The following is a 16,945-nucleotide window of genomic DNA, read 5'->3' on the forward strand; positions in this document are numbered from 1 at the left end:
TAGAGTTTTGTCTCCCTTGCAAGTATGTGTCTCTTTGAATACCTTTCTATGCATAGGTGGTCTCTCCAATAACTTCTCTTGCAATTTCAATTAATAAACCTCTTAAATATCAATTATAAACTGAATAACATAAATTTTAAAAGAAAATTAAAAATTACATACCAAGTTGGTCTTAGTATCGGCCAAAGTCATAGAGTCACAAATATGCAGTGATTCTTCTTTATTAAATGCCTTGTTTATCTTGTTCTTTACAAAGAGATTTTTAAACTCATCTGTACAGTAATACCCTTGCAAGGCATGAAGGAAGTGAGGTGCTCTATCCAATCAACAAATGACGAGTCTTGATGAGCCTCAATGTACATCTATCTTAGTCGCTTTGCAGTGTGACTCTTCTAGGCCTTGAAAATTATCTTCTCGTCCTGGAAGGAATGGAGAATTTCCTCTACATAAATACAAAATAATAAATACAAGTACAAAAAATAGACATCTTAGACTTAAAATAAAGTAATTCTTTTATTACCATCCAACCTTTGAACCAGTTTAGCTTTATATCCTTAGGCACCTTAGCAAAACTTGTATAAGGCGCATCATACAACATACATCAAATAGAGTTTTGTGTCATATTTTGTAAATAAATTACTAAGTGGATCCATCTTATCTCAAACTTGGAAGTGATCTTAATGATGCTTAGGTCTGTAATGATTGTTGCCCATAAGAAGCTGCAATAGTAATGGATCCATTGCCTGTGTACTGTGCAGAGGGAAACTGTGTGACATGTGTAGTTGATGGTGCAGATTGTGAAACTCACTGTACTGAAAAGGGAGGAGGTACATACCTAGGGTTGGGTACAAAATTACAAGTACATTATCAATATCTTTTACTTTACATTACATGAAATTCTAATGTAAATTTTGGCAGAATCTCTCCTAATTTATGAATATTTTATTAAGTATGTTAACACCAAATACAAAAGTATACATTTCCTTCACACATAATGTATATATTATATAAAAATATATTAATAAATAAATCATAAACATACGCATCATAATTTTAAACTATTCTAGAGCGCATTTCCTTGTAACTCCACAACATGCATATCTTACAATCTCTGCGAGCACAAACAATCCCACAACAAACAATAATCGGGTTTGGAGAAGGACTTCTATGCCCATCCCTCTGTCATACAATCTCTAGTCATACAATTCTAGCTTAAAAATTATAAGTCTCTATTCTATATTAAAAATTTAAAACTAAACCAATTAAAAGTTAGAGTATTGTATCAAGTACATAATGATACAAATTGTTTTCCAAATGGATGCTCCAACCACTAGCAATGCCCAAAGAACTTAATATGCTAGAGAGAGAGAGAAAGGGAAATGAGACAAAGACAAGAAAACATGGAAAGTGAAGAAGAAGAAGAAGGAGACATAATTTTGATATAGTTTGCACATTACAGACAGACTTTTTATCTGTAATTAGTTTAATAAAACGGAGCATTTTGCATGTTTAGTTACAAACAGATAAATGCGTCTATAAATCCATTAAATACAGTTATATATAGAAAATTTGTTTGTAATGAGCTATATGAAAAGTTGTAATAGTTTTTAAAATTACAGACAAATTTTTCTGTTTGTAATTATCATAAAAAATTCTCACTTTATTTTCAAATTACAAACAAAAATTTTCATCTATAATTTATGCCTGTAATGCTATGCACCACATGGCAACCTATTTACAGACAAAATTTATAGATGAGTTTTTTATATCTAATTTACAGATGAATTTTTTCAAAAATTAAAAAAATCTAATTTTTTTATTTACTCTTTGTAAATCTATTTAGACAAAAAAAAATTTGTCAGTAAAATATTTATGTATTTTACATATTTCTAGTAGTGTTAGTTAAACAAATGTTTGGCAAAAATTTTGTAATTAAAATTATTCAATTGAATAAACTCAAAACTAACGAAGTATATAAAACATGAATTTGAGTTACAAACTAGAAACTACATGAATTCAACATTTTTCTTAATATTTTTTATAGCAATTATGATGTGTAGTTTTGGACGACTTTATACAATATTATGTGTAAGTAATGCAGTTTTTAACTTAAATCTTGTATCTTTGTCTTACAACTACCTCCAGTATTCCCCTCTCTAATTTTTTGCCTAAAGAATCCCTTTAGTGCATTGTTTACAACCTTGTGTGATGTAAAGAAGTAAAAATTAGAAATACTCATATCAACTTATTTATAGATTATAATGTCAATGATTGTTGAAAATAACTACTAAAATTGTGCTAAGTATGCACTAATCCACTAAGTAATGTTGCATAATTGTGAACAACCACTAAGTGACACATTCTAGGATGTGAGGGTTGTACTAATTGTTATTTGACTTGCTTATAAAGTGCAACTAGTTTGCTTGTAAAAGTGTAGTCATGTTCAACCATTTTGATGAGTTCCTTTAAGTCTTGGCACTTTTGTTAAAGGATTCTAATTGAAATTTTCATACTTGTATATGTGCATTTAGATTTTCTCCTTGGATGTGTGTACTTTGGTTGCTGAGTTTATCCTCCTCATATATGTGAATTTAGCTTGTCAAAGTCATTCTCCTTGCATATGTGTACTTAGCTTGTTAAGGTTATCTTCCTTACATGTGTGTACTTAGCTATCTTCAAGTTTAGTTGAAACAGTTGAAGATAGATAGCTGGACATAACTAATTCAAGTATGAATACGAAAGTTATCTTCTTAATGAGTTTGAATAATACAAATATATTTTGACATCAACCATTTTAACCATGTGTCTTTTTGCTTCATTGAAACCTTAGTATTAGTAGGATCAAGACCAACGATGTGTCAAACTGTAAAGCTCTTTGCTAGTAATTTCAATAATTTAGTTGATCATACACTTAACCTTAAGGTGGAAATCTATAGAATAAAACTCATGTTAGTTATACGCTTAACCCTAAGATGAAACTCAGTGGAACAAAACTCACGTTAATGATACACTGAACCATAAGGTAGAACTTAATTGAATAAAATTCACGTCAATTATACACTTAAGCCTAAGGTAAAGTTCAATGAAAAAAGATTCACGTTGATCATACACTTAACCCTAAGGTAAAACTCAACAAAACAGAACTCACATCAATTATACTTTTAACCCTAAAATGTTAAGCACATGTTCACTTTTGTAGTTTCAAGGCTTAGTATACCCTATATGTATTATGTATTGTGGTTGAGCCACTATGCTTTGTGTAACATCCTTAATTTATTTAAATAATTTTTCCTTCAAGAAAAATAAAAATATCAATATGATGTGATTAAAATAAGTGAAAGACAAATAAATATAAAAAAAAATTCATGTATGTAAAATCTGGATCACCAAATTGGGCAAGATTTAAAACTCTTTATATATATATATATATATATATATATATATATATTTCATTCGTAATAGCATTGAAGACATAATTTTGGAATTATAAATTTATAATTAAAGAAAAGCTAAAAATTTTATATTTATAATTAATTACTAAATATTGCACCTGTACTTTGAATCATTATTTAAAATGATTACATTTTATAAATAACTTTGGATGGAAACTTAGTTAACAATATATTTACAATTTTTCTCAATAACGTAGATCCTGCAGAGCAGTTCCTTTCCTACCATTCCTTGCGAGTATAATCCAAGAACAGATCAATTCGCCCTCCTTCCCCCCTTTTCTTTATCACTTCATTACCTAAAAAAAAATTTGTAAGGGTGAGCATCCCTTGCCCTATGAAAATTCTTATTTTATAAAATAATAAATAATAATGCAGAAATATTTTCTAATACAACATGTAAAGAATAACAATGTTTCATACTTAACAAATTTAACTAGACAAATTATTCATATATATCTTTCATCATTACTCATACGTATTCCATTTCTTATTTAATTAACCCAATCAAATTCAACACCATAATTCATACTACTTTACTTATTCTTACAATTTTAATTAACAAAAGTTATTTATGAATATTACTCCACATTTAACTAAATATCATTATCCAATCCATATCTCCATGTCACTTTATCCATTTCAAGTCTGAACATCTCATCAATCAATGGTACTCTAGGTACTCTCGGGCCCTTAAATCGTTGCCAACATATTCTCTCTAATTACAAAGGACTTACACAGCATAGATAGTTGATGGTAAGCTAAACCGTATACAGATACAACGTGTGCATTAACAACCTTCCAAGCAATGGTATAGTTAGGAGTTCGATCAAGAAATGAGCGTGAAGCTTGTAAATGCTTCCCACTTTTACATCGTGCACACATCAGTGAACTGCATTTAACACTTTCATTTCCCCTATATTTTCACAATCAACTCCAGACCCTATACCCCTAGTGTATCCTTGAACTATCCATACTATATCTCAATTCGTGGCACATCACTTTATACAGTTGTAATACATATGTTGCAACCATATTAATTGATGTATTACAACATATGTGTTATAACCTCAGTTGTCGCTATATTACAATACATATATCATAACTGCACCAATCGGTGTATTTGTAACATACGTACTAGTATCTCTATTTCTTTCCTCCACACATATTCATCACTTTTCATATCAAACAATTTCCCAAGGGTCATATTCATGCATCCCTTTCTACCATCACATTTTCCATCCTCTCTCTCATTATTTGATTAATCAAAACATATTCAATAATTTGCAGATCCCAACTAATTCTAATTCACATATTTATGATAAATACATTAATCCTTCCCAGTACCGACTAAACTTGATCAAATTCATACAATCATCATATTCCATTATTTTAGCACATCACCATAAGCAGTAACACATTTACAAGGCAGTAATATATTACCACATAATATGTCGAGGGTCAGACTCCCTCGGACTCAACTCAAATCGTGCAATTCATATATAATTTACCAGAGATTACATTCTCTAGATCTTAATAGAATCTTCTAACCTAAGGTTCAATATTCTCTAACTTTTATCACTCAACATGTATTTATCTCAAGAAACTTATTTACAAAACTTTCTAATCTTACTATAACTCATGACTTTTACTAAGAATTTAACTCTAAGTGATTTCTATTAAATCCAAAATCTTTCTTTATGCCAAAACTCAACTTTTTACCATACAGTTTCATAAAATTTTTATAAATTATTATTAAAATAGATTACTCAATTCTCATGGGGTCACCACCTATAGAAATAAAATTAGGGTTAGGAAACAGTCTCCTTACCTGGAAATGGATCCTAAAACAAAGTTCTTCGTGGGCTCTGGGAGAAACTCCACATCTCAGCCAAAAACACTTCCCAAAAACTGGAGTTCTCTCTAATGTCATAGAAGATGTTACTATTAGAAGAAGAAAGAACAGAGAAATAGAAACTAGATTTGAAGGTTAGGCTCCGAAAACTTAGATCCAAGAAGAACAGACGTTTGAGCTCAAATCTGAGGGAGATCCAGAGTTATTGGAGGTTTTCTCTGGGAAGGGAGAGGGAGAGAACAAAGAGGATGAAGAGGGAAAGGTGATTTGGTTGAAAATGAAGTTTTTAAGGCAAGATTTCTTTAAATATCTCTCAAACTCGCGACTTTCTCGTTGCAGCAAGCTCCTCTTGTTATAGTGAAAAATCAAAAAGTTTCTTCCTTTGTTGTATGTCATTCTAACTACAACGTGAGATTCTCACTACAGCGAAACGATACTCGTTGCAGTGAGAAATTCTGGTTACAGCGAGAGGGCTCCAGAGAGCTCCAGAGAGCCTGATTCTGAATGACTTGTCTCGCTACAATGAGATATCCTGTAGTTCACATCAATTAAACACTTTTAATTTTAAATAATATAGACAAACAACTAACATAAATTGTAATAATAATAAATAACAAAATGAGGGTGTTACACTTTGTGCATTAGTTGAATCAATAGGTGGTAAATTTTATTGCATTTGTGGTCAAACTATTACCTTGACTAACGTGGGGTCACAAAGTGACAACAAAACGTGTTAAGAAAAATATCATTTAGGAATAAAATATTTTTTAAAATATTAAAAGAGTTGTCACCAAATTTTATTTTAAAAAAGTCTTAAATTTTTTTTTAAAATAATATAATCTTTGAAATCAAGAATGGGTTCGAGATTTGGTTACGTCCAAAGAAAGTATTAGCACTTTAAAACGTTTGTTTAAATAAAAGTTAACTTAAATTAATTATGCAAATTTATTATAACTTTAAAAATATTTATTTAACTCTTAAACAATAATCATTGTTATTTTTTTAAAAAATGTTTAAATTAATTAATGAAATAATTATCTAATTAATTTAAGATGACTTATAAGTTACTGTATTAATAAGATTATTATATATATATATATATATATATATATATATAAAACACAATAAATTGATCATTTGATTATCAAAATGAAAATATTTAAAAGAATATAATTTAGAAAGGTAAAATAATTAATAAAACATTATTTAACTTAATAAATTTATTTCGCATGAAGTTAACAGTAATATAGGTATATATTAACTTCAGTGATTTATAACGTATAAAGATAGAGATGCTACACGTTAATATTATATATCGTTGTGGTAATTAAGTGAATTAAGTTTAATTTTATTAATAGATAAATTACGTTGGATAATAAAAAATAAAAAATATTTAAGAGAATATATTTTGATTAATAAAATAAAGAATAAAATAAAATAAAATAAATACTTTAATCGATTAATAACATATATAATTAAATAAAAATAAATCTTGCTTCGCTTTTAGAAAAAAATTATATTATTATTTATTGACTTTAGAAATAAGATTTAATTTTTAAATATATTAATAATATATAAGCCAAAAGATATCACAAGTGTACATAGTTTATGACAATTTATGACTATAAAGGTAAAGTTGAGCGTTATTAACTATTGTATTAATAAATTAATTTTAGTTTAATTTAAATAATTAATTAAAATTTATTTAATAAAAAATATTTTAGATTAATCAATAAAATAATTATTAAGTTAATTAGAGTTAAAATATGATAAATATATATCACATAAAATCAAAAGTAACGTAGATAGACATGTCTTGTTAATTTATAATACATGATAACAGAAAATTTATACTTTAGTGTTATAAATTAATATAAATATTTTATTGTTTATTAGTCATTTATTTATTATATTATAAATAAAAAATATTCTACTAAGATAAAATACAAAGAAGTAAAATAAAATAAAAAATTAAATTATATCAATATTTTATAAAGAAATAATAATGCTAAACATAAATAAATAAATAAAATTACTAAATACAAACAATGAAAAAGCACGAAAATAAAAATAAGAATTTAATTTTAATATTATTGCATATTTTTAATGGAAAAAATAAAAAAAATTAAAAGACGAATATAACATTATTAAAATAACAAAAATTAATATTGTATTTTAATCAACTTTAATTTTCTTTTGTTGTTACCATTATTTATAAGGACTAAAATTTATAGTCTAAAGAAACATATATTAAAAATATTAACTAAATGAAGTTTGAAAAAAATAAAAAAAAAATATATAAAAAAATAAGAATATTAAAATAAAATTCATGTAAATGTGAGTGCATCATAATTTTAGTGAATTAATAAAATTAATTTATTTTAAATTTTTATTATTTTATCAAAGAAACTAAGAATTATAATTCAACAAGATTTACTGATATTGTAATAATAACAAAAACAAAATATATTAAAATAAATATTCTTATTATTGTTGTCATTATATTATATGTTTTTAATGAAATTAAATTAAATTTAAAGAGATGGATATAATAAAATGAGAAATAAAATATTTTCATTAAAATAGGATAGAAGTAAAAGAAAAATAAAAGACAAATTGAATAAAAATGTAGTCTCTTTTTTATTATTATTGGACTAGAATAATATCAGCCCAAATATTTTGTTAAGACTGAGGTTTTTTTTTTTTTATGTGTTTTTGTGGATTAGGCTCAGTAGCCCAATATATCTTAAGATTTTTTATTTTGAGGAATCCTTGACCTAAACTCCTTTTTTTCTTTTTCTTTTTTTCTAAAAAAGGAAACATTGAATAGATAAAATAAGGGATAAAAGAAAACCTAGCCTCTTAAACTCCTAAAACACAGATTGGGGATTTTCTTAAAAATTAAAGTTTCTCAAATTATACGGGAAAGGGAGGAGGCAACGTTGGTTCAGGATCAGTGGCTTACAATAGCTGGAGTGCAATGGTGGCAACTCGCAGCAGTTGGAGTATGATGGCTACGACAATAGTTTGGTGTCAGTAAAAGAGAAAGGGGGAGAGAGGAAGAGAGAATGAGAGAAAGAGAAGAGAGAAGTGGAGAAAGGGTGAGGGAAAGAGAGATGGTTGAAAAAAATGAATGAAAGACAATGGAAAGATGTACCTATGACAATAGCAGAAGTGGCAAAAAGTTTAGGGAGATTCGTGGCTAAGAACCTAACTCAAATTTTTGGTACTCAAACTTTATTTTTTATATGTTTTCTTTTTCTCCTTTGTTCATCTCCTAATCCTATTTTTCTTTTGCTTTTCTATCCCTTTTTCAGTTTCGTTGTCTAATATTTTTGTTCCTTTGCTTCTCCAATTTTATTCTCCCTCTATTTCTTTTTGCCCCTTTTGGGGATGAAGAAATGTGTGAATATAGTAATCTAATGTGGGGTGCATGAATGTTGTCTTTCTTTTTTCTCTTTCTCGATCTTCCCTCTTATGTGAAAGATTTGTGTTACTTGTTTCACCTTGTCGGCAATTTCATGTTCGTATTTCCCTTTCCTTTTATCATTATAACATGATATTTCCGTTGTCCAACATAAACTACATAACTTCTTTTAAGCCGAGGCAAGAAGTAGAAGGCTCGAGGCTTCACTTTTGTCAATAGTCATGAAACATGTTTAAGGGAAAAAAGTTTAAACCTTACTTAACTTTTGTTACTATTATTTTATTTAACTTAAAAGTAAAGAAAAAAAACCATGAAAGATTTGTTAAAAAAATTGTTAGTTTTTCATAGTCCTGAGTAAAATTAGAATTAAGAAGAATAAAGCCAAGTTGTTACCGGGCTTAGGCAAAAATTAGAAGAAACATTATCCAACTGATACTATAATTTAAAACAAAATTAAATTTAAATTAAAAAGACATGCTATGTTGATGTTAAGCTTAGACAGAAATCAAAATAAACATTATCATGCTAATACTAAGCTATAAATGTAGGTTGTGAGGTAAATATTGGGCTTAAGATAAAAATTGAAATGCCAAGTTGATACTAGACTTCAAAAAAAATACTTCGAAACAAGATTGACAGGTGCTAGGCTATGATTAAAATTACCAAGCAGATACTAAACTTTGATTAAAAAAATGCCAGGAAGATAATGGACTATAGATAAAGAGTGTCAGGCATAGCTTTGATTAAAAATGTCAAGTAGATTTTGGGCTTAAACAATAAAAATATCTAAAAATGTTGAAACTAATATTAATTCAGAATAGGAAACAAGCAATGAATGCACGTTAATAAGATGATGCAATTATAAAAGAAGGCTTATGTAATTTAAAAAATTGAGATAAAATCAAAGCATATTGAAGTTATCAAATGATACAATGATGCAAGAGTTCTTAAATTTGAATAAGTTTGACTCTACTTTTGATTATTTTTTTTTTTAGGGTTGAGTTGAAATTTTTTTTATCTTTATAACAAAAAGCACTATAAGATTCAGTTAAATACTATTTAACTCTGGTTGTTGCTAATTTTATGGTTGTCAAGATCAGTCAATTCCTTTTGTCACATATTTATTAGGAATCTATCAAACTCATCATAATTTTTTAGAGCCCATTAAGATCATTGTAAATTTTTCAAGTATTGACATGTTTTCTTTTAGTATATTATTACTAAAGTGTTAAATGAATCATTAACTAAGGATATTAAAAAAATTTGTGTTAAAAATTATTATGTGAAAGATGGAGTAATGTACATGTTGAATTAGAAAGTGACACGAATCAACTGATTGATGATAAAAAAAAGGAATTTATAATAAAAAAAGTAATATTAATTTACAAGAAGACTTATGACATAAATAATGAAAAAAACATTACATAAACAAATTCAAAACAATGAGGTATCATAACAATCAAGTGACGCTCTCTAGATGAATAGTGCTAGTCCCACATACTAGTAGACTGTTTGCCTATTAATAAAGCTTCCAAGAGAATAAAGTTGCCCCACTTTGAGATCTTTGATGTATCAACTACCTAGTTTAACTTCAACAATCTCAAAATTGCCTCACTTTATTGTTTTACTACATCACATTGTCGTAATTTGAGTTACTTGCCACGTTCTTGCCAGTTTCTTCTTGCTTGAACTTCCTTTTAGACCACTTTTTAAGATTTTCAATCTAGTAAAAAAAATTTGATTTGACACTAATTTTTGTTTGAGTTACTCTTTTGAGTTTCCAACTCACTAGGTCGGTCTAACTTTTTCCTAGCTCACCTTTTCAAGTTTTCAACCTAGCAAGTTATTTTCTTTTCTTCTTCTTCTTTTTATTTTTATTTTATTTTTGGAAAAGCTTTTTCAAGCATAGTACCTTTTCACAACATCAAACTTCACAAGATTTGGGAGGTCTTGTCCATCCATGTTTGTAAGGATAAAAACTCCCCATGAGAAGGCTTTCTTTATCATGTAGGGTCCTTCATAATTTGAAGACTACTTGTTACGATAATCTTTATGTGTTGGTAGAACTTTTTTGAGCACCATGTCTCCCTCAGCAAATTCTCTTGGATGAACTTTATTGGGATTTTTTTTCTTAAAACACGGCAAATGTACCGAGTCTATTGCAAGTAATAACCAGTGGAGTATCGGGATATCGTCCCCAGAGATCAATTCAAAATGTATTAATTGTTAAGATATAAATTGATTGAGTTTATATACAATAAAATTAATTGATAGTTTTCATAGAAATTAAGTAAAAATTATAATGTAAGACAATGATGTAAAATGTAGTAAAAATCAAATTAGAGAAAATGAGATTAAATTTCATCTATCTCTCTATGTATTATTCTAGTAATTCAGTGATAAACATAGCAATCATTTCCATTGATATTGACGCAAAATACAAAAAATCATATATCTCAATTCTTTGAAAATATACTTCTAAGATAATTTCTTAAATGTTTATTCCTCAAGTAGTTAACAAACTATTCAGCATTACAATCGAGATTTATAAGCAATCAATAGCTCGAGATATATTTCTAGAATGACCAGTTACTGAGTAATCTCAATCAGATCTGGATCTAAGCAATGCCTTCCCAGATATAATTAGATCTCGGCTCAAGAAGCTATCAGTTAAATAGATTCAAGTACTAAACACAGATTGAAATCACTAAATAATAGAAATGAAGAAGAGACAACTATATTTATATAAATTACTGAGAATACATCAAGTTTGAAGATTTACATTCAATCTCACAAGAATGTTAGCTGCTCATGACAAACATAGCATCATGAAAAAAGAAACAAACTATGTCAAACATGAGAAAATGAGTGTTCCCACTCTATTTGTATGCTCTCTGTCGCTTCTCTCTGTATATTTCTTGAATGGAACAGTGACTGCCTCTGAAACACAAAAGTCTCCTTTTCTACCAAAAAATTAAGTCATTTTGCTTGTCTTTCACTATAGCGAGACATTGGTCGCTATAGTGAGAGAAGACATTCTCTCTACAGCAACAAATGTCTGGTTGTAGCGAGAAGGGCACAAAATCACTCTTCAAAAATATGGATTCTCACTGCAACGAGAGATCATCAAAAATTTCTTCAAAAATTTTATGCTTTCGTGCTTTGTGCTTAATTCTTCAAATTTCTTCAACTTTGAGTGATGCTTCTCTTCTGATTCCAACTACAAAATATATCAAAAAGGAATCAAAACACTTAAATCTGAATTCTCCTCAAATATACAAGTAATTATAAAAATTCCAAGTTTATGGAAAGTTTAACCAAAAAATCCTAACACTTAACATGAAAAATGTCTAAGTCGTCACCTAAAATTACCCATTTTATACATTTATCAAACTTTCTTATCAAAAACTTTCTTCCTCCTTCTTTGGTATTGTTGGCCATGACATAATGCATGTAAATTCTTTCCTTCAATAAGATTCAATTGATCAAAACGAGACTAAACCCATTCTTCTTCTTCCAATTTAGTCTTCATTAACACTTTTAATAAAGGAATTTTGAACTCAATAGGAAATATTGCTTCTATTTTGTATACCAAAATAGTACGAAATTGCCCTAGTTGAGGTATGAATTGAAGTTCAATATCCATGTAAGGTAGAGAATAGCATTTCATGCCAATCCTTATATGTCATCACTATCTTTCGAATGATCTTCTTAATATCCTTTTGGCTATTTCAACCGCTCCATTCATCTTTGGGCAATAAGAGGAATAGTTATGATGTTGAATCTTGAAGTTGTCATGTAATCCTTTCATCATTTTATTATTCAAATTAGAATCATTATCTGTTATCAACTTGTTTAGAAGGCCATAACGACAGATTAAGTCTCTTTCAATAAATTTCACCATTACATTTCAAGTCATACTAGCATATAAGGCAGTCTTGATCCATTTTTTTGAAATAATCAATGACAACAAGAATGAAGCAGTGACCATTAGAAGCTTTAGGTTCAATGGGTCCAATAATGTCTATTCCCTACACTGAGAACAACCAAGGTGACGACAAGATATTCAAAGTTGTTAGGAGAACTTTAATATTATCAGTATATGTCTAACACTTATGACATGTTTTCACGTACCAAAAGTAATCGACCTCCATTATCAACCAGTAATATTCAGCCCTTAGAATTTTCTTTGTCATAACATGTCCATCGGCATGAGTTTGAAATGAACCTCCATGAATTTCTTTAATGATCTTTTGTACTTCTAAAGCATCCACACATCTGAGAAGCATCATATCGTGATTTCTTTTATAGAGCTCATTTCGGTTCAAAACAAAATCATAACTAATCTCCTTGGTGACTTTTTGTCATTATTAGAAGCATTTAATGAGTATTGATTTTTAAGGTAACCCTTAATGTCATGGTATTAGGGTTTACCAATAGATTCCTCTTTTATCATTTGACAGTAGGCAAGTTGATCATATTGTCGCATCTTTTTGAGCGACATATCCTTTTGTTGACTCATTGCGAACATTGATGACACAGTGACTAAAGCATCAGTCAGTTGATTCTCCTCACAAGGAATGTATCAGCAGGTAATTTCTTCAAAATGCTTTATAATTTCTTTGATGTAGGCTTGGTAAGAGATCAATTTTGCATCTCGAGTCTCCTAATCCCCTTTCAATTAATGACTGACCAAGGCTTAGTCATCATACACCTCAAGAATTTTGATTTTTTGATTCTATATCTGCTTGAATTCCCATTGCATATGCCTTATATTTAGCTACATTAGTTGTTCAATAAAACAATAATCTAGCCGTGATTAGTATATATCATTTCTCATGAGAAATTAGTATAGCATCACTCCTGTGTCCAAACACATTAGAAGCACAATCAAATATCATGACCCATTCTCTTTTGCTGAAGATTCTTTCTCATTAAACAATGCCATTATATTTTCATCAAAAAATTCACATTGCATTAACTAATAGTCATTTACTGGCTGATGAGTTAGAAAATATGCGAGAGCATTGTCTTTGATCACTTTCTGAGTAACATACACAATATCATATTTTGATAAAAAAAAAAACTTGTTGTTGAGCAATCCTTCTAGTAAGGGCTGGTTTTTCAAATATGTACTTGATTAGGTCCATTTTTTTACACCAACCAAGTGTGACTCAACATATATTGGCTTAACTTATGAACTGCCCAAGCCAAGGTACAACAGGTTCACTTTAGCAATGAGTATCTAGCTTCATAAGTAGTGAATTTCTTGCTCAAGTAATAAATGACATTTTCTTTCCTGACAAGATTTATCGTGTTGTCCTAACACACATCCCATGGATCCTTCAAGAACTGTCAAATACATGATTGGTTTCCCTAGAATTGGTGGCACTTGAATTGGCAAATTCTATAAATTCTGCTTAATTGTCTCAAAGGCTTCTTGACAATTATCATTCCACTCTATTGACTGATTTTTCCATAACGGTTTGAAGATTCACTCACAGGTAGCAGTTAGTTGGTCCACTCTATTGACTATGAATAGCAACCTTTCTAATTTCACACCGAAAGTGCACTTAGCTAGGGTTTAACCTTAACTTGAATTTTCTCAACTACTCAAACAACTTTGCAAATTGATCACATGGTCTTCTTCATTCTTTGATTTGGCAATCATGCCATCCATATAGATTTTGACTTCCTTATGCATCATATTGCGAAACAAAGTCACCATTGCCCTTATAGCAAAAAGTGCCTCGATGTGTAATGAACCTGGTCTTCTCCATATGCACTTTAGCCATTTTAATCTAATTGTAACCTAAGTAACCATTGATGAAAGAAGATAATGAATGTTGGATTAGGTTATCTACTAGCACATCAATGTGAGGTAATGAGAAATCATCCTTGAGACTAGTTTTATTTAAATCTTTATAATGAACACATATTTGAACATTCTTATCTTTCTTTGGTATTGGCACAATGTTAGTGACAGCAAGAAAGCCTACATCCAATTACTTCTTGACCTCTTCTCTAATCTTTAAAGCTATCTTAGGCTTTATTTTTCTTAACTTTTGCTTAACTGGAGGGTATTCTGGTTTTGATGGCAATTAATGCTTAACTATGCCAGTGTCAAGACCTTGCATATCTTGATATGACCACGTAAAGATATCACTAAAATCATGCAAAAGTTTAATCAACTTATTGTATTATTACTTCTTTATGAGTATACCAATCTTAACCTATTTGTTATCCTCTTTAGTCCCTAGATTGATCCTCTTAGTTCGCTCTTCATGGGGCTGGATTAACTTAGCCTCTTGTTTGACTAATTTAAGCATTTCTAGTGATAGTTCATAATCACTTTCAACCTTTTCATTAGCTTGATTAATGGGACAATCAAAATTACTTGATGTATTGCTAGCACTGTTACTTTCAAGCATGTCACTTTTAAATCTACAAAATATAGAAGTTGAGACAAAAAAAATAAAAAAATAAACAAGACTTGAATAAGAAGGAAGACTAGAAAGATTGCTGAAAATTCAAAATGCATTTCATTCATAACATAACCAAAAGAAAACATGTATCTCAATTTACAAAATATATTTGTAAAAAAGAAGCTATTTGTCAGTCCTTTTAAAAGAAATATTTTAAAGCTTTGAACATAGCAATATGATTGGCTTCACATGATTACTTGGAATGAGCATTAAAGACTACATGGAGCTTAATGATTTGTTAATTGCCAATTTTTGTATTCAGTAGACAAACACAGATTAGGTTAAGGAGGTTTTCTTCAACTACATCTTCATCAGCAATAGTCACTAGGTCTTGAAATTCAAATCCTGTAATGTAGAAGCTCTTTAAGATATCACAAATAAAGACCCTTTTCATCTTAGGCTTTCTACCTTCTAGCCTGGTTAATGTCCTTTCTTTCTTTTTCTTTATAACACTTTTCCTATCAACTTCGGTGGAAGTGTACTCTAGCCTAAACCTATCTTTATTCTTATGAAGTTGTAACCACTTTTTTGCTTTAGTAATCTTTCGTCCCTGTCTATATTTGCCCTGATAACCTCCATTAAGCATGGTTTTAGCCACCATTATGGATATATGAGATAAATAAGGTTTTACCATTGGAGATCCTTCCTTTACATAAGTGGTGTTAGCAATCTTAAGAGCATGAAAAAAAGCCTTAAGTGCCACCTCAACAACTTTAATATAAGGTGTTGATGGGGGGTTTGTTCATTAATGCATCTTTTTCAATAAAAGTTATCACCAATTTGTTACAAATAATAAATTTCAACTTCTAATGCAAAGTAGATGGTATAGCTCCAGCAACATAAATACAGCGCCTTACCAAAAGGCAACTGCTATAGACTGGTATAATGTCCATTACTTGGAATAAAATTTCAAAGGTACATGGACCAATTTGATTCAAAATCTCAATCTCTCTAACAACTTTCCTCCTTGTTCCATCGTAGGCCCTTACTATCATAACATTAGGCTTAATATGAGATCCATTACATAGTAATTTTGACAATGTTGTCTTTGGCATCACACTCAAAGAGGAACCATTATCAATAAGCACTTGGGCCATTATGTGATCTTGACATTTCACATAAATATGCAATGCCTTATTATGTCACATTCCTTAGCAGGTATTTCATCATCATTAAAAGTAGGATAATTAATTGAAGCAACATTAATGACAATTCCCCTAAATATATCGACAATAATGTCATGAGCAACACGTGCTTCATTCAACACCTTCATTAGTATCCTCAGTAATAAGGATAAAAGAGATATTTTAGTTGTGGTACGATTCACTTGTTCCACCACCTAATACTCACTTTGCTTAATAAATTTTAAAAACTCACAAGCTTCTTCATCAGACACTACCTTTTTAAATTCATGTCATCTCTCTTTATCATCATCATTATACTCCTTTTATTTGGATTTTCCTTTTGAAACTCTTTCTAGCTCATTTGTTAGTTCCCTTCGTAACTCATCATTTTTGTAAATACGACCACTTCAAGTTATACCTCCAACAACAATAACATTTGTTATGGAAGATGTCTCACCTAGTGATAAGTCTTTAATTAGGCTTTCTTTTACGGCTCATATATTGATGTTTGACCTTTATTTTATTTGAGTTTTACACTAATTTATTTGTATATTGTGCAGTTTAGCATAAAAAGGCCACGATTGGGATTAAGGCGTGTTTTGGGC

The sequence above is a fragment of the Abrus precatorius genome, unplaced genomic scaffold, assembly GCF_003935025.1.
Source record: "Abrus precatorius isolate BTA unplaced genomic scaffold, Abrus_2018 Scaffold8, whole genome shotgun sequence".
NCBI lineage: Eukaryota > Viridiplantae > Streptophyta > Magnoliopsida > Fabales > Fabaceae > Abrus > Abrus precatorius.